The sequence below is a fragment of the Marmota monax genome, unplaced genomic scaffold (genome assembly GCF_021218885.2).
Source record: "Marmota monax isolate L192 unplaced genomic scaffold, Marmota_monax_Labrador192_F-V1.1 WCK01_AAM20220418_F8-fsc00153, whole genome shotgun sequence".
Taxonomy (NCBI): Eukaryota; Metazoa; Chordata; class Mammalia; order Rodentia; family Sciuridae; genus Marmota; species Marmota monax.
Window position 1 is genome coordinate 3,806,101 of NW_026692146.1, and position 21,864 is coordinate 3,827,964.

The following is a 21,864-nucleotide window of genomic DNA, read 5'->3' on the forward strand; positions in this document are numbered from 1 at the left end:
CAAAGCTATAACAGTGCTACTCAAACTCTTGACTTGTATCTGTGGTGAGTTGAATGCACCAGAGTAAAACAGGGTAGGTGAGCAGCACCCAACTCTTGGGAGTGGGGAAGTGGAACCCAGCGCACAGGCTGAACTCTGCCCACTATGAGCTCCTGGCTGCAGGACCCACAGTTTGGTCCCAGACCCATCACTATGTGCATTGAGGCCAGTGCAGATGGGCTGGTGCAGGCCAAGGAGGACTCAGTCAGCAGTAACCAGACAGAACCTTCTGGGCAGAATCTGCTCCAAACTCAGGAAGGAATTTCTTTATTCATACTCAGGAACTTACTTTATACATTTGGTGTATTCCAGGCAATATACCAAGATGCAATGTGAAGATACAGATGTAAAAGGATTCTGTCTAAAGGAGCTTGGAGTCTGATTCTCTGAGACACGGAGACAGACAGAGGGCTGCAGTATCAGAACAAAGAGCAAAGTGGAGGTGGTCAGAGGCATGTGTGCTCTCAGGGCATGGTCAGCGGATACTTCAGGAAGGGGCGGGGCCTGGTGTCACAGCCCGTCTTCAGGTGTGGAAGACATATAGAACAATTAGGGTGCTTCTTGCTGTGAGTACCTGAAGGCCCCACTAAACAGTGACATTAGTTAAAAAGGGAAGGATCTTAATTTGGGTTCCAATTGGCTTAAACAGGAATTGTCTCACATGACAAGTGGAGCGGATGGTTCATATTTGATGATCTTTTTCCATTCTTTCTGTTTTCCTCTTTGGCATTATCATCTGCACAAATGAAAGGGTGTGTGTGTGTGAGAGAGAGAGAGAGAAAAACAGCCTTCCTTTGTCACTGCTATGATTTGAATTTGTCCTCCAAATTTCACGTTACAAACTTACCTACCTATGTTGATAATATTTGGAGTAGGGGCTTTTGGGCAGAATTAGAATTTTGTAATGACATCATAGTGGAACCCCCATGATGGGACTGGTGGCTTTATAAAAAGAGGGAGAGAGACATTACACATGCATGCTTCTCTGTCTCATGTGATGCCCTCTGCCATGTTATGATGTGGCATAAAGACCCTCATCAGATGCTAAGCTGATGCTGATACCTTGCTCTTGGACTTCCCAGCTTCCAGAACTGCAAGCCAAATAAACTTCTATTCTTCATAAATTGCCTGTTGTCAGGTATTCTGTTATAGCAGTAGAAAATGGAATAAGTTGTTTTTTAAGGTCAATGAAAACCATTCCTAGAAGCCCACAGGCAGATTTCTCCCTGACTGGCCAGAATTGTGTCCCATCCCCATACCTAAACTAATCAGTGGCACTGGCTGGGGAATTGTCATGGCTTGTCTAGACCAAGAACTTAACCCTGAGTCCCATGGGAGGGGAGTGAACTGGAATAAAAATCAGAGTTCAGTTAGGAACAAATGGTAGAGGAACATAGAAGGCTCTGTTGGCTAAAAATAATTTTCTTAATTTTTTAATCAATTAAGATTCATCTTGCCTATGTATCATCTTCATGATTTTTAAGTGTACAGTTTAGTAACTCCTGTAGCCAGGTGAAACAGAATGTTTCTATGTTGCAAAATTGAAACTTTGTACCCAACTTTGCAAAACAACTTGCTGCTTCCCCAAATTCCCAGATCCTGGCACATACCACTTTCTGTTTTTGTGATTTTAACTACTCTGGATGCCTCATCTGAGTGGAATCATACAGTATCTGTCTTTTTGTAGCTGACTTATTTCAGTAAGCATAATGTCCTCAAGGTTATACACATTGTAGTAAGTGATGGGATTTCCTTTCTTTTTAAGGCTAATATTCCATCTTATATGTATTGCACCTTTTGTTTTAATCCATTCATCTATCTGTGGACATTTGGGTTGCTATTGTGAGTGGAGCCGTAATGAACAAGGGTGTGCACAAGATCTTTGAGATCTTGCTTTCAGTTTGTATATGTAACCCAGAAATGGAATTGCTAGACATACAGTATTTCTGTTTCATTTTTTGAGGGGCTTGCATGCTGTTTATCATAGGGCTGCACAGATTTCTTACTTCTCCACCTGTTCTTCAATACTTGTTATTTCCTATTTTGAGATAGTGACCATCTTAATGGGCTCAATGAGATTTTTTGATTTGCATTTAATATTTGAGCATCTTTTCATATGTTTTTAGGCCTTTTGCATATCTTCTTTAGGGAAATGTCTATTCAAGTCCTTTCCCCAGCAATTAATAATGCTTCTTATTTAGGAGAAATGGCTCCGAATTGTCATATTCAAATCATTTTTTTTGTTGTTTTGTTTTACAATGATAACATATTAATAACTCAGTGTTAGATTCATATTTGCACCACTGGTGGTCAATACTAGTGTTACAGAGCATAGGGAATGGAAGATATATTTGTGAAATGACCCAAGAAATTATACAAAATGGAGGTAGAGTGTTCCCTGGATGTTGAGAGAATGGGGAGATGTGAGACGGGAGATTGAAGAAGTCCTCCCTGATGAGGGAAGGAGATGGGCAATGCCCCAGTGGAGGGGGGGTTGCAGATAGCAGAACAGCAGCAGCCAGATTGTCTGGACTTCTTTAGATAGGAATGAAGTGAAGCTGGTGTAAGGGCCACACATGGCCAAATGCATTGGCAATGAGGGCTATGTCAATGTCCTTTGGGTCAACCAGAGGTTTCAGGTTAAAGTTCTATACAGGCCAGGAATAAGCACATCTCTATGTGGGCCAGGCCTGCTCCCACACACATCCATCTTCCTGCTAAGAATGGCCTGAAGGCATCCCTTTCCTTAATGTCACCACTCTCAAACAGAAAGTGGCCAGGGTCTGACAACTCTGGGCTGGGAAATTCTTTGTCATTATGCATCACAATAATCAGAAATGTTGTCCTGCCTGTGGGATGAGGTAGTTTCTGAACTGATATCACAAGTCACTGCATGGAGCAGGGTGGCAAAGATTTGGTCAGTGTCTTTCTGTCTCATGCATTGTAACACCGTATGGGGCATGCTGCTCTGTCCTGCATACAGGGGCTCTGGTGTCTGTTGACCACCTCGTCAGTCTCTTCCTGGACTTCAGCTGTGGCCTCCAGATTTCTGCATAAGTAGGACTCCATACCTTAGGGAGCAACTCAGTGTTTCCATTCTAGCTCCAAACACATTAGTATCAGTGGCCATCAAGCTTTCAAAAGTAAATTTAGACTTGATTTTGCTTTTTCTGTTCCATTTGGATCAGGTAACAATCAGTGAAATCCCAAGGATTGTTAGCATCCATAAATTCTTGGTGTTCTTTTACTTTCTCCAAAACATACCGTTTTTAAAAAATATTTTTTAGTTGTAGATGGACACAGTATCTGTATTTATTTTTATGTGGTGCTGAGGATCAAACCAAGTGCCTCACGCATGCAAGGCAAGTGCTCTACCACTGAGCCACAACCCCTGCCCCAAAACATAACTTTTTATATGGCAACATATATAAGCACCGACAGTGACTCCCTGGGAGAAAATCAAGGAGAGTAGGGGACATTATCATCTAACTGGATCCATGGGGAGCTCATTTTCCATCCAGTTAAGAAAATTCTGGTCTGTATAATTAAAATGTTTCTGCAAGATAAGGGAGCAGATCATACTGCATGGGGCACAGCTCAGGATAAAAGTAGGATCACAGGTGAGGGCCTTGGCATTTCTCAACTCCTTTATGAGGCAGTGGGATTCGTCTTGAGTGTGCTACTCAGTGTTCCTCTTTTCCATCTGGAAATTTTGCAAGGCCATGAGAGAGAAGCACTGGATTTTTTTTTTTTTTTCATCTCTTTCCATTGCTGATAAGGATTCCAAGCTTTATATTATTTTTTTCACCTATCGGGAAATGACTGTTTTCCTGAAAACACTTCTCCAGGGTTAACCAGGGCTTCCCTCACTGCGTCATATCCACACAACACCATTGCTGGCTTAATGCCAAAACATAGAGTGATCACAGCACCACAGACTGTTGAAAACTGGTTTCCTTAGCACTTGGGAAGGTATTTTTGTGTGTGGATAGTTGTTCAAATTGCTGTTTCTCTGGGGTCCAATCACTGGAGAGTCTTACTCCACTTTCCCGCTCTACCCTTACCCTTTGTTCATTTTTAAATCACATTAGGTTGTTGTTGTTGAGTTATAGGAGTTCTTTATATATTTGGGATATTAATCCCTTATCAGATGGATGCAAATGTTTTTCATCTTTTTTATTTTTTGTGATTTACAAATATTTTTTCCCATTCCATAAATTGACTTTTCACTCTATTGGAGTGTTAATACATTCCATTGATGCACAGAAGTTTATAAGTTTGATGAGCTCCCATTTGTCTATTTTTCTTTGGTTGCTTGTGTTTTCAGTGCCACAGCCAATAAATAATTGCCAAATCTCGTAAAGATTTTCACCTGTTTTCTTCTAGGAGTTTCATAGTTTGGGGTCTTATATTTAGGTCTTATGTTCATTTATAATAAATTTTTGTATATGGAGTAAAGGTAGGATTTCACTTCATTCTTTTGCAAGTTAATATCCAGTTTTCTCAGCACTATTTGTTGAAGAGACTGTCCTTCCCCATGAGTAGTCTTGGCATCCTTGCTGAAGATCATTTAATTGTATATGTGAAATTCATTTCTGGGATCACTATTCTTTTCCATTGTTCTATATGTCTTCCATTATGCTAATATATATATATATATATATATATATATATATATATATATATATATATATATATATTTATTTATTTTGGTACTGGGGATTGAGCCCAGGGGTGCTTAACCACTGAGCCACATCCCCAGCCATTTCTTTTATTTTATTTAGAGACAAGGCCTCACTAAGTTGCTAAGGCTGGCTTTGAACTTGCAATCCTCCTGCCTCAGTCTCCCAAACTGCTGGGATTACAGGCATGCACTACCATGCCCATCATTACAATTGTTTTGATTACTGTATCTTTGTAATGTGTTTTGAAGTCAGAAAGTATGAGACTTTTTTTTAACCATTGTCTTATTTATTCAGGTTCCATATGAGTTTTAATATGATTTTTTTTTCTATTTTAATAAGGGTTATATTAAATTTCTATTTAGATTGCTTTGAGTAGTATGAACTTTTAACAATATTAAGACCTCAAAACCATGAACACAGGATTTTTCATTTTCCATTTATTTGTGTCTTCTTTAAATCTTCCAGCAGTGTTTTGTGGTTTTCAGTGTAAAAGCTTTTTATCTCTTTTGATAGTTTATCCCTAAGTATTTTGTTCTTTTTGATATTATTACAAATTGTGATTGATTCCTTTTTTCTTCTTTTCCTTCCTTCCTGTATTTGGAATCTAATCTATCATTGAGCTACATCCTCAGGCCTTTTTATGTTTTATTTTGAGACAGGGTCTCACTAAGTTGCTTAGGGCCTCGCTAACTCACTGAGGCTGGCTTTGAACTTGTGATTCTCCTGCCCCAGCCTCCTGAGTCACTGGGATTACAGGCGTGCTCTATCTCGGGTTATTTTTCTTGATTTCCTTTTTATATAGTTCATCATTAGCCTATTTTGGTTTTGACTGAGATGATCTCTAGCCTTAGGACCCATACTACAAATCCTTGACCTGACTATGAGGCCCTCTTAGTTTTTCCCTCCCTACCTCTCTGCTGTCTTCTGTTCCCATCTCAGGACCACATGAGGCTCACAGGTGTCTTGGGTTCTTACCAGGCCTCCATGTGGCTATCTCTGCTCATGAACTCCTGTGCCATAGCAGGACAAAACTTCTGTGTGCCTGTGGTCCCTGGAATCTCAGGCAGGACAGGCAGATCTACCCCATTAGATGGCAGTCTGGAAAGAAAGAGAACTATAGGCCCTGTGCTCTTCCCACAGACCCAGTAGCTGTACTTCATTCTGTCGATTCCTTGCCCTCTCCTCTCTACCCCCAGAGAGTGTTTTAAACATCTTATTCCTGGGGCTGGGGCTACAGCTCAGTGGTAAAGTGCTTGCCTAGTATGTAAAAGGCCCTGGGTTTAGTCACACACACACACACACACACACACACACACACAACTCCCCCAAAACAAAACTTGGCCCTGATGGGGAAATCCTGGCTTAGCCGATTCTTACCCAATTCTTTTTTCTTAAATCTGAAGTCCAACTGTTTGTTTATTTTTGTGGGGTTTGGGATTGAACCCAAAGCCCCGCATGCTAGGCAAGTGTTCTGCTCCTGAGCTCCATCCTCAGCCCCCTAAAGTCCAGCTGTTTTAAACATAGAAGGAAAAACAAAACTGGAAGGCTTTTCCATTTCTGCTGGGAAGGCTACTCTTGGAGCAAAGGCCACCAGCCTCAGTTTGGTTTCATCAAGATATAAGGGAGTCTGGGAACATGGTGGCTTTTCCTTCCTCAGTGACAGGTGGGTATTGACTCTTGGTGGTTTGGGGTAATTTCTCTGCCTGGGTTGTTCTTCCCTAGGCTCATCACTGCCAATGAACCCAGACTCAGGGTTAATTTTTAGCCCTTCTGCAGTGGTTCTCAAATGCAGTCCTGGGGCCCATGAGGCCAAGTAGTAGTAGTAGTAGTAGTAGTAGTAGTAGTAGTAGTAATAATAATAATAATAATAATAATAATAAATTGCCTCCCATTCCTCTTCTGACCCAGTATACACTGGAACTTTCCAAAAGCCAGGCAATATATGATATCATAAGGAACTGAATATATGAGAACCTCGCTATCTTCTATTAAGCTATTCTATTAAATACATTGTAAAAAATTATAAATAAATGCTACTATTTTCATTAAAGCTTTTTTAATTTGCAAAAGGTAGATATTTTCATATAACTGCATTATTTGAGTTAAAATGTTTACTATTAATTTTTAAGGAATTGATAGATAATTTTTTAAAAATTTCAGTTGTATTTCTAAATAGGATAGAATTAACCTATAAAAGATCTTTGGGGGTTCTCAGTAATTTTTACAAGTATAAAGGAGTTTCTGAGGCCAAAATGTTTGAAGACTCTCCCAGGGAGGCTGCTGTTCTTCTGCCACTTCTTGGGTGTCTTCAAAGACTCTTCAGTTTTTCTTGAATTTCTCCTTTTGTTAGCGCCATGCCAGCACGGCCACAGGAGGGCAGCAGATTCTGCTGTGAGCCACCAGGGCTCCCTCAAGCATAAGGTGGTCACCAAATGGGCCTGCAGCATTCAGCCAACCAGTCTCTGGAATAGGAAAAGCAAAGATGACAAAACAGGTTCTTGCTGTGTAGGAGGTTCAAGCCCCCATGTTCTTCCTCCCTGGTGACATCAGAGAGGACTGGCTTTTTTTTTTTTTTTTTTTAATCTTGTAAAATTTTATTCATTTAGAAATGTATTCGTTCTTTTGGTCCAACTGTTTCTCACATCTTTTCTGGGCCTCAAACAATTCTATCAAAGGTTTTAGGAAATGATATTTGTTAATAAATTACAGGTGTTAAGAAGTTAATAGCAGAAAAATCCATTGTGATCCATCCACATCTTTCATAGATAATAGTAGTATTCCAGATAAAATGTTATTTAATTCATTACCTGAATGAAAGTAGTAAGTCCAATTATATATTATGCAGTCTTTTTTTTTTTTAATTTTTTATTGTTGGCTGTTCAAAACATTACATAGTTCTTGATATATCATATTATGCAGTCTTGATATCTAGGATAGCTAAAGAAAGGGCCTGTTGTAGGATATCCTTCAGAGTATGTCAGACATGAAGTTCTATCTGACTGCCTCTGAGCACCCTATTACCGCCATACTGGTCTTGCTTTGTTGGGACCCATAAAACAATCTTCCCCCCCAACAGGTGTATATTTTTTATTACTTCTGTCTAGAGCACTCTCTTTCCTCTCCCTATCCCAGATATATAATCTGCTCACCTCATTCTTGTTTTAAATAGCAGCTTCTCCCCTTTAAGCTTCCTTCTGGGTCCTTTGTTTTCCTCCATATCAATCATCTTTATATGACATAATAAATATTTATTTGCTTATTTATTATTTTCTTTTTCCCCATACAGTGTAAGTTCCATTACAACAGTCACGTTTTCTGTGTCTTCAGTGAAAGAACAGTGTTTACTACGTAGCACATCTCCAAATGTTTAATAAACAAAAGAATAAATGTAACTATATTAACTATTTACACGTGGGATGTTTGCTTTCTTGAGCGCAAACTAAATAGATCACGCAACAATCCAGAGTCATGCTTACTGAGCACTAAAAGTTTGGATATAGTAATGAACCTTTCTGGTACTCAAATCTTGGTTTCTTTCTTTTTATTATTATCATTTTTTAATATATGACAGTGGAATGCATAACAATTCTTATTACACATATCAAGCACAATTTTTCATATCTCTAGTTGTATACAAAGTATATTCACACAAGTTTGTGTCCTTCATTCCTGTACTTTGGATAATAATGATCATCACATTCCACCATTATTTCTAACCCCATGCTCTCTCCCACCTTAATGCCCTATCTAGAGTTTGTGTATTCCTCCCATGCTCCCGTTCCCTATCCCACTATGAATCAGCCTCCTTATATCAAAGAAAACATTCGGTATTTGTTTTTTGGGGATTGGCTAACTTCACTTAGCATTATCTTCTCTAACTCCATCCATTTGAGGACTGGCTTTTTGATCCAGGCCCAGGTCAGAACCTGACCACACCACAGAGGTTGATGTATTTGATGAATGCACTTGACTTCCATGTTGTTCAGAGCTGAGCATAAGGGCCTGTTTTCTGGGTGTTCACCTTTAACTGGCAATGTTAGTCCTTGTTGTCATTGTCTGGGAAGAGCACCTCATACCATGTATTGTCAGTAGTATGCAGTTATCAGGCCATAAAGTGGGAAGGGGAGGGGGTAGCCAAGACTTTCCCCTGCCTTTCTATTCATGGATAAAGGTGGTGGTAAGGGCATATGTGAGGTTTTACCCAGAACTAGGACCTCATTTTTTATCAGAACAAGACATGAACATCTCTATCAATGGAAGACAAAGCCCTGGAGCCATTCAATGCACTTCCTGTTAGCCGGTGGTTCCCATGACTTTTTCCAACAACCCTGAAGCAACCTGGCATGAAAGAGCCAGTTCAAATGTTGTTTGGTAGAAAGGGAATGAAATCCAAAGTCACAAGACAAGGGTCCAAGTCCCAAGTCTCCTTAACTCCTGGTTTGGACTCCTTCCTCATTACTACAATGCTAAATCCCACATGTTTCCCCCTGCAGCTGTTCATCATCATATTCAGTCAGCCAGGAATATATAACAATTCACCCATCTTTGCATGAGTGTAGCCTAGTGGCTAAGAGCAGGGCTTTGAAGGGAAAGGCAAAATTACATTCCTGTTTTCACCATGCCCCTAATGACCTGACTTCTTTCCACTAGGCCCTGCCCCTTAAAGGTTCTACCACTTCCCAGTAGAACCAAGCTCAGGAGGAACCTTTTAACACCTGGGCCCTTGGAGACAGTTAAAATCCAAACCATAGCACTTTGCTTGAACATCTGGAGACAGTTCAATCACCATGAACAACCATAAGAGCTAAGAGATATGGTTTATGAAGGTTTACCAAGTGCCAGGTACTATGATAAACATAGGCATGTACCATCTTACTCAATTCAATAACACTAAAAGAGTTACTTTGCTCCTTTTAAAAGTGAAGAAACAGGAGCTTAGAAGAACTAAGTAACTTGTCCAAGGCCTCATAACAAGAAAGTATCCAAATACAAAAATTCAGATTGGCCTGACTAGAATCTAGCCTATCCTACCCCTCACCCCATACATCTCCAACAGCCCAACGTATCACCTCTAATTTTTGGAAAGATCTTCCTTGTATTGTACTGAAATTCAATGCCAATTTCCTCCCTCCCAGATGTACACACATCAGCTTTAGGCCTAAGTGTCTTCTATTTGTTGTTGTTTCTAGATACTAAAAAATGAATACAGTTCTGTCTATTCCACTATTATTGTTGCATTTTTGGAAGTCACATTATCAAAACATAAGAACTAATATTTTTAGAGGTGAAAAAAGACAGGGTTTGAGGTTAGCAAATTTTAGATGGACAATAATAAAATCATTTTCCTGTAGGAATCTTGATTACAAAGCTGCTTTACTGCTTTAGTAGTGTAGCTGTAAAATCAAGCATCGCTTGATTGCTTCTGGGTTTTGCTCACAAGTGCTAGTTTGGCATGTTCTCTCTCTTCTCTCTCTCATCAGAACCATCATTTTTATTTCCTTTATGATTCATTGTCTCATTGTTTAGTTAACAAAGCACAAAGCTTTGTTGTTGTTACCAAAACCAAAATCAAGTGCCGGAGCTATTCCTAACAGTTTTTTCTCTATACACTGTGCCAGCCCCTCCATTGTGATATGTTTATAACCAATAGTAGTTTGTAGAGATGAAAATTGTACTTTCTATTTAGGCAATTTCTTTTTTTTTAATATTTACTTTTTAGCTATAGTTGGACATAACATCTTTATTTCACTTATTCATTTCTGTGCGGTGCTGAGGATCAAACTCAGGGTCTTGCACGTGCGAGGTGAGCGCTCTACCGCTGAGGATTTAGGCAATTTCTTTATTGCCAGTTCTAATTCTGAAAATACCACCAAAGGAAATACACTTGAATTCTCTGTGGTTTGACCAATACAGCTCAGAATTATCAAATCTGCAATTGTGTTTTGGCACCCTCCTGGAGGAAATTATAGTAATTCCAGTTTATCTGTTTAGACTGGGTAATCATCTGAGAGGCCTCTGTGAAACTGATAAGCCTGCCCCCTAGATCAGCTTCAAATCCGTGCTGTCCAGTTTGGTAACTGTTAGCCACATACAGCTATTGAGTTCTTGAAACGAGGCTACTACAACTGGGGGATTAAATTATATTTGATTTTTAAAATTTTTTGATTTGTTTAATTAGTTATATATGTCAGTAGAATGCATTTATGCACTTTGATATATCATACATAAATGGGATATAATTTCATTTTTCTGAGTGCACATGTTGCAGAATCATATTGGTCATGTAGTCACATATATACATACAGTAATAACGTCTGTTTCATTCTACTATCTTTACTATCCCTATATGCACTCCCTCCCATCACTTCCCTCTACCTAATCTAAGGTAACACTATTCTTCCCTAGTGTCCCCCCCCCTTATTGTGAATTAGCATCCGCATATTAGAGAAAACATTTGGCCTTTGGTTTTGTGGGATTGGCTTATTTCCCTTAGCATGATATTTTCCAACTGCAACCATTTACTGGCAAATGCCATAATTTCGCTCTTCTATAAAGCTGAGTAATATTCTATTGAGTATATATGCCACATTTTATTTATCCATTCATCTAATGAGGGACACCTAGATTGATTCCGTAGTCTAGCTATTGTTAATTGAGCTGCTATAAACATTGATGTGGCTGTATCACTATAGTATGCTATTTTTAATTATATTTAAATAGTCACACATAGCTAATGAATACCATATGGAACAGTGTAGTTCTTCATCTCTACCTGAAATACAGTAAATGCATGAAGCAGAACAGAAACCTGCTTCTTCCACTGGATTCCAAACTCTGGAGTGGAGGTGATAACCAACCATTTAGACTTATCATAACTCAGTGTGCATTTTCACCCAGTAGTATACATGCATATCATTGGAGGACTTTGTCAAATGCCTTGTAAAACCAGGATACCCTGTATATGTGGCATTGCTCTGCTCTACCAGTCTAGCATTTTATTTTCAGAAAATAGTGGGGTTTTTTTCCTATTTGAAGAAGTAATATATGCCTACCATGGCAAAATAGAGGAAATTAACACTGACCATTTCTAGGTAATTACTATTAATATTTCAGCATAATTTTTGTATCTGTTTTTCTATGTTGAGAACATACATTCTCCATTACTTGCACACTGCTTTATTTTTTTATTCGAATTTTAAAATTTTTTATTTTTCTGCCAGGTGCGGTGGTGCATGCCTGTAATCCCAATGGCTCCAGATGCTGAGACAGGAGAATTATGAGTTCAAAGCCAGCCTCAGCAAAAGGCGAGGCACTAATCAACTCAGTGAGACCCTGTCTTTAAATAAAATACAAAATAGGGCTGGGGATGTGGCTCAGTGGTTGAGTGCCCCTGAGTTCAATCCCAATTGAACCAAAAATTTGAAACATATATCATGTATAAAATGTTGTTCTGAAATATATATACATTGTGGCAAGGCTAAATCATGTTAACCTATGTATTATTTCACATACTGATTTTTGTGGAGAAAACACTTAAAAACTATTCTCTCAGCAATTTTCAAGAATACAACTCATTGATATTAATTATTGTCATTATGCTGTACAATAGAGCTCATAGACTTATTTGTTCTAATTGGAGTTTGTTTTTTTTTTTTACCATTTGACCACCATCTTCTTAAAAGCACCACACCCACTGCAAGTCACTAGTAACCACCAGTTTGCTCTCTGCTTCTATGAATTCAACTTTTTTGGATTCTACATATAAGATCATGTGGTGTTTGTCTTTATGTGCCTGACTCATATGTCCTCCAGGTTCATCCGTGTTGTCACAAATGACAGCATTTCCTTTAATATTGAATGGTATTCCATTATGTATTATACCACATGTTCTTTATCCATTCATTCGTTGGTGGAATTTAGGTGATTTCATATTTTGGCTGTTGTGAATATTCCTGCAATAGACATGGGAGCAAATGTCTCTTCAACGTACTGATTTCATTTCATTTGAATATGTACCCAGTAGCTGGATTGTGGTAGCTCTGCATTTAATTTTTTGCTTTTTTTATTGATGATATTTTATCACATTATTAATTACTTTTCAAAAACAACTTCAAATACTATATAATAGGACTGGGGCTGTAGCTCAGTGGTAGAGCACTTGCCTAGCACATGTGAGGCACCATGTTCAATCCTCAGCACCACATAAAAAAATAAAATTATTTTTTAAGGGGCTGGGGTTGTGGCTCGGTGGTAGAGCACTTGCCTAGCATGTGTGAGGCATTGGGTTCAATTCTCAGAACCGCATATAAATAAATTAAGATAATAAAGGCCCATCAACATCCAAAAATTTTAAAAAATATATTTTTTAAGAAAAGCAAAGGCCTTTCATCTTGTCAAAGATTATAGGACCTGAAAAAAATGAATACGTTTTTTAAAAAATACTGTATAATGATAGTTCACTGTAGCAATAATTAATAATTTGTGTAACTATCACCTTCTTCTATACTTTTAGGTTGCATCTGATTTTTTTTTGAATAAAGAATTAATTATAACTCTACATCATGTACAACCAGAGAATGAAAAGTTAAACTCCATTTATGTATGATGGGTCAAAATGCATTCTACTGTCACATATAACTATTTGGAACAAATACAAAAAAGAATTAATGAAAATCTTTTTGTGCAAAATAACTGTCCATAATTTGCATTATTTGCTTAGCATAAACTTCCTGAAGAATATGAAATTGTTAAAGTTAATTCTTTCACAGGAAAAGATGAAGTTAGTCCTCATTATCTCCCTTTCAGTTTACAACCAGATACTCCCTTATTGAGAGAATTAGATCAAAATTGTCGTCTCTTCCTCATTTTCTCTACTTCCAAAGATGTGGATTTGTCGTTTGGACAAGTATTTAGCAGAAATTTTATTTCAGTTTTAAAAGAGTGAGAATAAAATATTCACAGCCACAATTGCCTGGTACATAGTGAAGATGGATCTTGCTTGACATCCTACTCTGCAACTTAGATAAGTTTGTATGGCTGAGTTTGGCAGAAGAAATGATAGAAAAATAAATGACTCTATAGAATAAAACAAGGATTTGGAATTCTGGAGGTAATACAAAAGAGATGGATAAGGAGGAAAGATGAGAGAATAAAGAGAGAGGCTAGACCATTCCACGTGGAGAATCAGCCTACGAAAACCTTCACGAGACTGGATAAAGGAGGTCCAGGGTGACTCGTTTTGGAGTTGTTCCCCTGAAGGGGCTGACAAAAGCACTGGATAGGGACAGCCCAAGGCTAGTGAGATAGTCTGCACACTAAAGTCGGCAGATGCAAGGGCTCAGAGCCAGATTGGTCAGCAGTGTAAGCCTCTTTCCACCTTCCACTCAGGTCTCCCTCCGAGGACCGGCCAAACTTTTGAGGAGGACTTTAGACTCCCACTAAATGCGGAATAGAAGTTTGAAACAACTTTATCCACAAAGGCTCCAGATGATATCTGAGCCATTGGTAAAATAATACTACAGATAATATCATAAAATAAAAATTAAGAACTAAGTAGGTAGGTCAGGTTTGTGGTCCCTTAAAATGCAAAGGCCCAAAGAGATTAATGTACCTAAGGGACCTGGTGTAATGGCCAGGCTCTGCTCTGTTCTCAGATTCTTTGGTTTCTTCTTCAATGTCCAGGGAGAGGAAACAGTGGTGCCATGGTAGAGGCAGGGTAGCTCCTCTTTCCCTCCCTCCCCAGGCACTAGGCACTCCCAGTCCCTCAAAGGCTTAGTTTTTCCCTGAGCAACTTCCACAGGGGCCTTGGGGGCTTTTCAGTAATTACTTCTACCAATGGTCTGAGCTCAGGGGAATGTATGAAGAGGAAAGGAAGAGGTTTCTACCATCTCATAGACAGACAGATTTTCCCTAGTAAGGGGAAGCATGTAAGAAAAAAGTTTATCAATAAGTTTATCAGTTGTCCTAAAGATATATTATCTGATATCAGAAGGTTTTCTTTGTTCCTATCAAATATTTAGGCACCAGATCAGAAGAATGAATCCAAGGTAGAAAGACACAGGGACCAACAGGGCAGCCATATGGAAAAGTTTGTTTATCTGACCCACTGTTCTCTTCTTGTCCAGATAAGGACACATGTTTGTGTGTTGACTGATGAGGACAGGAGGAGGTTTCCTGAGTGCAAAATGCCAGGCAAACCCTGAGATAAAAAGTCATAAATAGACCCAGAGGCTGACCCAGAGCCAGGCTCAGTGTCCTTGGGCTGGTAGGACTTGTAGGCTAGGTCCCAAGAGGCTGGGAGAGGGGCTGGGGATGAGCGGCTGATGTGGAAATTTCCATGAGCTGCCCACCAGCTTTTGGGACACTCTGGACTCCATGTGGCTTGGGGAGAACCTGGGTTATGAAAGAGGTACAAGACGTGGTCCCAGCTCATGAGGAGCTAAGTCCCTGGAGAAAGGAGTCAGAGTGCTTGCCAAGAAAGCAAGTGAACAAACAGGTTTCAAAATCTTAAGCCAAAGTTGAAAATAAGGTCAAGGCATGGAACAGAGCCAGGAAAAGTCAATATCACCTTCCAATTATTAGAACCCTATTTTACCTCCTAAGGAGAATGTTGAAAATACTTCATATTAAGGTAAAAGATGATTTTATTTCTTTAAATACTAACAAATGGATCAAATATTAATGTTTAAAATGCTTTTATTAGTGTTTTATAGTTATACATGATAGTTGGGTTCATTTTGACATAATCATAAATGCATGGAATTTAATTTGCTCTATTTCAGTTCCCAGTGCCTCCTCTCTCCCTCTCCTCCTCCCTCCCTCCAACAATATATTAATTTTTAAAAGGAAAAAGTATTTACAATATATTATCACTTGCCAGAGCCTTAGATACTCTTATTAATTTGAGTTAAAATTACAAAATCATTTTTAACACAAAAATTAAAAAAAAAAAAGAAAAGAAAATTGTCAAAAGATGTCTAGAGCTATAGCTTGGTGGCAGAACAATTGTCTAACACTTGCAAGACCCTGAGTTCAATCCTCAGTGCTGAAAAAAAAATGGCATCAGTTCTTTGACTTGGCAATTTTTACCAAAAAGTTTTAAGTATACAATTTTGTAAAAGCAGAAGTCACAACCCTCCCAGGAATTGAAGGTGTGTGTTCTTCTCTAAGAGGATTCAGATATTGTGAATGTGTGAATGTGGGTGCATACACTTACATACAACATTTGAACCCACAGCACTCACCAAAATGCTGCCTTCTTTCTACAGTTTATATATAGTTTGAGTGTGTTCCCTAGCATTTATATGTTGGGAGCTTGGTCTCTACTATGGCGGTGCTGAGAGCTAGTGGGACCTTTAAGAGGAGGGGCTTAATGGGAGACTCTTAGGTCACTGGGGAGCCGTCCTCAGAAGAAATTAAGGTAGCTCTCCTGGGACCCCTGAACTTTTATAAGCCCAACCCCTTACTCCTCAGGCTTCCTGTTTCCATGTGATCATTTCCCACATGCACTTCTGCCACAATCCATCTGTCATTAGACCTTTACCAGAGAACAAACCAATGGGGCCCCAGGATCTCGGACTTTCAGCCTCCAAAACTGACAAATACAATTTCCAAGGCACTGGTTAGATTGTGCTTGTCAGCAAGAGAAAACACAAAGAGGCTTTATTGGTTCACATAACTAAACAGTTAAGTGTTAGGGGAGACTTCTTATATGTTTTAATCAGGGCTGCAGCTCCATTTCTTTCTCTGATTCTCTCTGCCTGTACTCCTTTGTGGGCTAGATTGCCATATGGCTGTGAACAGCAACTTGTGCTCCAATGAGTCTAGGGACAAAGAAGCTATTGCTTCCTGTAGCTACTGCACAGAAATACTGAGCTTCATTCTGATCAGACCATTGCATGTCCTGTGCTAACTGGCTCAGGCTCAAACAACTTTCTTCTTGGTAAGAGGTTGAAAATGGCTTACACCCTGGGTGGGGGGCACCCCCTGGAGCTACCACTCAAACTGATGGTACCTACACAATGGGAAGGAAGAAAAGAGATATTAAGACATTCACAATGCCTACCATACCTTAGTTGCAGTTGTTTTAAAAAATTGGTGTATTTATTTATTTATTTAAGAAGTACTTTCTAAGTATCAGGTACTTTGGGAGACATAAAGACATGAAGTTTGCCAACTATTAGATAAAAAAAAGACAAGTTGACAACTGCCATACAGTGTTAGGTATAATGTGAAAAAGGCATGCAAATGCTAAAAGAAAGTCTATAAAAGTAAAGACAGATTGCTTCTAGTTGAGGTGATCAGAGAGGCATCATATAAAAGGAACATTGGAATTAGCTCTCAAGGAATGAATTGGATTTCAATGATTGCAGGTGAGAAGGGAGGGCATTTGAGGCAAGGAAGTAACATCCCAGAGGCAGGAAACCAAGGGGAAGTTGGAAAGTTGGCACATACCTGTACTCCCAAGGAGTAGGGAAACTGAGGCAGGATGATCTCAAGATTAAGTCCATCCTTAGCAACTTAGACCCCTGTCTGAAAATGAAAATTAAAAAGAGCTGGGGATGCAGCTTAGTGGTAAAGTGCTCCTGGGTCAAACCTCAGTACCACAAAACAAGGGAGAATTGGACAAAGGTGGCATCCCTTAGCACAAGTTCTAGAAGTTGTTGCTAGAATGAACTACGTCGGGTTGCAAGATAATGGAGTCTTTATTTTTCCCCATGAAAATTGACTTATGCCCCCATTTGCCTGATTAGCAGAAAGCTCAGTCTGCTCCTTCATGGGGCTCCTGCACCTTCAATTTTTCCCAGATCCAAATTGTACACAAAGTACAGACTGCAATCAGTCTAACTTTCACTTGCAGCAGAGGCCATTGGTCCTTTCAGTCTACGGGCTGACACAAGTCTCCAGGTCTCTGTGGCTCCTCAGGGAGGATGATTCCACTTGCGTCTAGTGTGTTCCTCATCCGTGGTGGTTCAGAGCTCCGATCTGAGAACTCTACACTTCAGGTAAATTCCCCCAACCACTGAGTCACTAGGGACTCTGGGTAACAGGTAGTTTGGGGTATCCTGTGGATGTAGAACTCCTATCTTTTCCTGGGATCCACAGCACTAGGAGGCAGGGAGATCCCCTTCCCCAAACAATACCACAACCCGCCTTCCCTTCTGTGGACTTCCCCTTGCCACCCTTTCCTCGCTCCTCACACACACTTGAGGTTCTTGGGGTGAGGGCCTACCCCAAGTGCCTTACCATGACCAGGGGCTGTCAGATGCCTTTCTCATTGACTCAAAGAAAGAAAAGAAAACCCAAAGTTCAACACCAGAGTGACATTCTGCTCTTGAACTCGTAGGTTCGTGCCTCTTAATCTTTTCCAGGATCGCTTACTTCACCCAAGGGAGCCAGCCCTCCTGCGTTCTTTTATTGCTAGTTCACATTGACGTTTAACCTCCTTGGATATTGGCAAAACTTGTGTCCTTGATCAGTCTTCACATATACGTTGACCTCTTTTTTCCTTGCAGCTAGTCTGACCCTGCCTTGATGGCTTTTCTGCCCACAGAAGGCCCTGACTAAGCCCCACTGTTTTTCATACACATAGCACCTCTCTTCTAAACTGCCCTGCCCAACCTTGCTCTTGTAACCCTGGCTCTGAATATCTCACAAAAAAGTGGGCAAGAGAGGCTGGGATTGTGGCTCAGCAGTAGAGCGCCCCCCTAACACGGGTGGGACTCGGGTTCGATTGTCAGCACCACGTAAAAATAAAGGCATTGTGTTGTGTCCATTTACACCTAAAAATAAATATTAAAAAAAAAAGTGGGCAAGAGATAGACACAGAGTTGGGCTCAGCTTAAGGTTTCCAGCCTTTAGAATGTCTGCCGCTTTTCTAGCTTGTAAATTTTAGGCCCAAATCTGGAAATTACTTCAAAAATTATGTTAAAGCAAACAAAGCTCTTTTTAAAAAGTATCCCATGACTGTCTGAAGGAGAACAAAATGAAAAATGTATTCAACAACTAGGATGGCTTCCCCCACACCCTGCAGAATTGAAAGATGTGAGAATGAATCATAGGCTCTTTTCAATTCAATTGCTACTTCCTAATTCATGTCATATAATCAGTTATTTTCCCTTCACAAAATCCACATCGAGTCAGAACAGTTGCCTGTGGTGAGTGGGTGGTGCTTGAAAAGAGGAACATAAAAGAACTTTTTAGAGGCATAAAATTTCTCTTTCCCCTTAACCCCCAAGCTGGGGATAGAACTCAAGGCCTCATGCATGCTGGGCAAGTACTCCACCACTGTGCTATACATCCCCAGAATGACTACAGACCAATTGGTGTTGGTTACATGATGTTTTCATTTGTAAAAATGTATGCATTGTAGACTGAAGATCTGTGCATTTTGCTGTAGGTAAATTATATCTCAATGTAAACAGAGAAAATTTAAACCAATGATTCTGACACATGTGGCTAATGTCCTTCTGCTACAGCATGTTGAAAGAAACTATTCTGAAAGAAAAAAGCAATAGACTCCTGAGATGGCAGACTCCCTCCATGCACAGGGTAAGTAAACAGGAAGAGAAACCACAGGTCTTGTTAATGGGCTCAGCTGGGATGTTTCCAGTTGTGGGAGCTGAGCCTCTTCTATAATGTGCTTAATCACTTCTAATTGTACAGTCAGCTAATTACAGTAATTAGTCTTGCCTTGGTTCAGCAGGGTTGGGAATTCCTTTACATCATTCTCTTAAGGATGGGGTTGGCACTTCCTCAAGTTTGGTTGTCTTCTTCAAATTGTGGCATGTGAACTCCTGGGGTCCCTGACATGATCTGTTGGCCTTGCATTTTCAGCACTGAGTGCTTGGGGATGGGTGACTAATCTTGGAGCCAGTGAGTCATATGTCTCAGGCCTGAGCACAGTGGGAGCACTTGGGCTCGATCCTGGCACCCCTCTCGGTTCACCAACCCAGCCCCACTTAGGTCCAAATTAATCACATTTTGAAAATAGGATTATTCACTACAGCACTGTTTGTAATAGCAAAAGAATAGAAACAGTCTGCCTGCCAGGAAACTGGTAAAGTAAATTAGGATTCATCTATATACTGCAACACTGAGAAAAAATGACGAGGATGCTTTTTTACACGGATTTGGAAAGAGCTTCAAGCTAGTATTGTTAAATGAAAAAAGAAGAACGGACCCGTAATATGGCCATGGCTTTAAAAGGAGTGTAGGTTCATATTTGCTTGAACCTGTATAAGGACATTTTGAAAAAGATACTTAGCAGTTGTCATATTTGTATGGAAGGGTATGGGTGTGGGGGATTTGGGGCTGAGAAGTGGATAGGAGACAAATGAAATTCAGGGGAGATTTTACATTGCAAACCTTTTAAAAATAGATTTTTTTAAAATAATCAAGTGAATGCATTACCTAATGAAAGATTGAAATCAATTAATTAAAATGTTCAAAAGGGTTTTTTTTTCTTTTTTAAGTAGGAAAAAGTGTTAAGGGAAGGGGGAGTTCCATGATCCCTCAATCTGGCATTGCCCAAACAGTGATTGTGAAGGTAGAATGGGAAATTCATCTATATTTAAAACAGTGATAGAAGCTGGGCATTTTGTTTGTTTATTTGGTGCGGGGGATGGAACCCATGGCCTCCTTTATGCCAGGTAAATTCTCTACCAAACCCTAGTCCTAGAATCTGTTTCGTGTGTGTGTGTGTGTGTGTGTGTGTGTGTTTGGTACTGGGAATTGAACCCAGGGACAATTTATCACTGAGCACATCTCCAGCCCTTTTTATTTTTTTGATTTTGAGACAGGGTCTCACTCAATTGCTTAGGGAATTGTTAAGTTGCTGTGACTCTGATCTTGAATTTGTAATCCTTCTGTCTCAAGCCTCCTGAGTCCCTGGGATTACAGGCGTGGGCCACCATGCCCAGCTTAGAATCTGTTTTAATTCCTACTTTGTTATACTACTTTATTTACTCAGCAAATAAAAGAGCTATTAAACAATTACCCTCTGATGACAGCCCCTGGGGTTTGGGCTGGGCACACCAGGCAGCCACGGACAGCAGGTGTCCAGGTCATGACTCCGTTACTCAGCATCTTCCTGCTTGGAAACAAATCCTCCTGTGCTGGTGGCTCTGCTCACTATGCAGTTGTAACTTGTTTTATTCTTAACTATGTGTTAAGCAATACCCCGAAGGGTCCAGGAATCAAAAGGAATACTGACATTGTCCACAACTAGGTAATGTGGTACATGAAAATTATAAATTATAAAAGTACCTCAGGAGTTTTCTCTAGATTTGAAAGTTGTGATCTTTCAACTTCTATGGAAAAATCAAGCTGTTCTACTTTAAATATAATCTGAAAGAGAAAATATTGCAAGCAGCACATAATAAATTGATTTACCAAGTATTATGCACTGAGATTATACTTTGACTTATTTAGAAATAAAAGAAGAAATTATTGAAGTAAACTAGTTGATTTTAGACACATATAATGTGAAAATCCTGCATTCCTTGTAACTATGTATTAGTAACACAAGAGTTATCTAAAGGCACTTGAAGCATGATAGCTAATGAATCAGATGAAGTTATGGAGAATATTGTTCCTTTTTAAATTTAACTTTTAAATTTCAACATATGTAAGTTATTTTCATGTGTATGCATGTTAATTTAGTAAAATATAGATAGTAATACAATGTCTTTCTGAATATATATATATATATATATTATAATATGGGTTTACTTATTAAGGAAAAATAACTAAAATTATACAAAGTGTACTATGTTACAGGTATCATCTTAAGCACTTTGCAAAAAGTTACTTGTTTAATTCTCAACGGTCCTGTTAGACATAGGTATTACTGTTATAGAGACAGAAAACTGAGGAACAGAAAATTTAAGTTGGCCAGGGCCAGTTGGTAATTAGCAGAGCTGTGATTCTAACCCAGAGTGTATCACTCCATTTTCCATGTTCTTAACCATAGTGTTTATTGAGCACTGTTTGCCAGTGACTATTCTAGGCTCAGAGGATTTAGTCTTGAACCAAAGAAATAGTTTTTGCTCTCATTGGGAGAGACATGTGATAAACAAATAGATAATATGTTAGATAATGAAAAATAAACTAAATAAGGGAGTGGGGAGTTGTTTTACGA

The 21,864-nt window shown here is 39.4% G+C and overlaps 1 protein-coding gene, 1 long non-coding RNA gene and 1 pseudogene across 3 annotated transcripts in view; 1 reads left to right on the plus strand and 2 right to left on the minus strand.

The window, feature by feature from the left end:
• Positions 1–2,576: 2,576 nt before the first annotated feature.
• Positions 2,577–5,884, minus strand: LOC124076082 (cytochrome P450 2C18-like; annotated as a pseudogene).
• Positions 5,885–6,811: 927 nt separating this feature from the next.
• Positions 6,812–18,063, minus strand: LOC131423299 (uncharacterized). Its single transcript, XR_009224658.1, has 3 exons — positions 17,970–18,063; positions 17,178–17,255; positions 6,812–7,186 (listed from the first exon to the last, which is right to left on the minus strand). It is a non-coding gene; the product is annotated as an uncharacterized LOC131423299 (long non-coding RNA).
• Positions 15,005–21,864, plus strand: part of Coq8a (coenzyme Q8A) — a 50,622-nt gene continuing 43,762 nt past the window's right edge. The window contains exons 1-3 of one of the 2 annotated variants that reach the window (XM_058571937.1): positions 15,005–15,354; positions 17,584–17,728; positions 19,202–19,274. The gene's annotated coding sequence lies outside the window, so the exon portion shown is untranslated. The remainder of the gene's footprint in view (positions 15,355–17,583; positions 17,729–19,201; positions 19,275–21,864) is intronic. The other variant, XM_046419685.2, reaches the window with a different exon arrangement.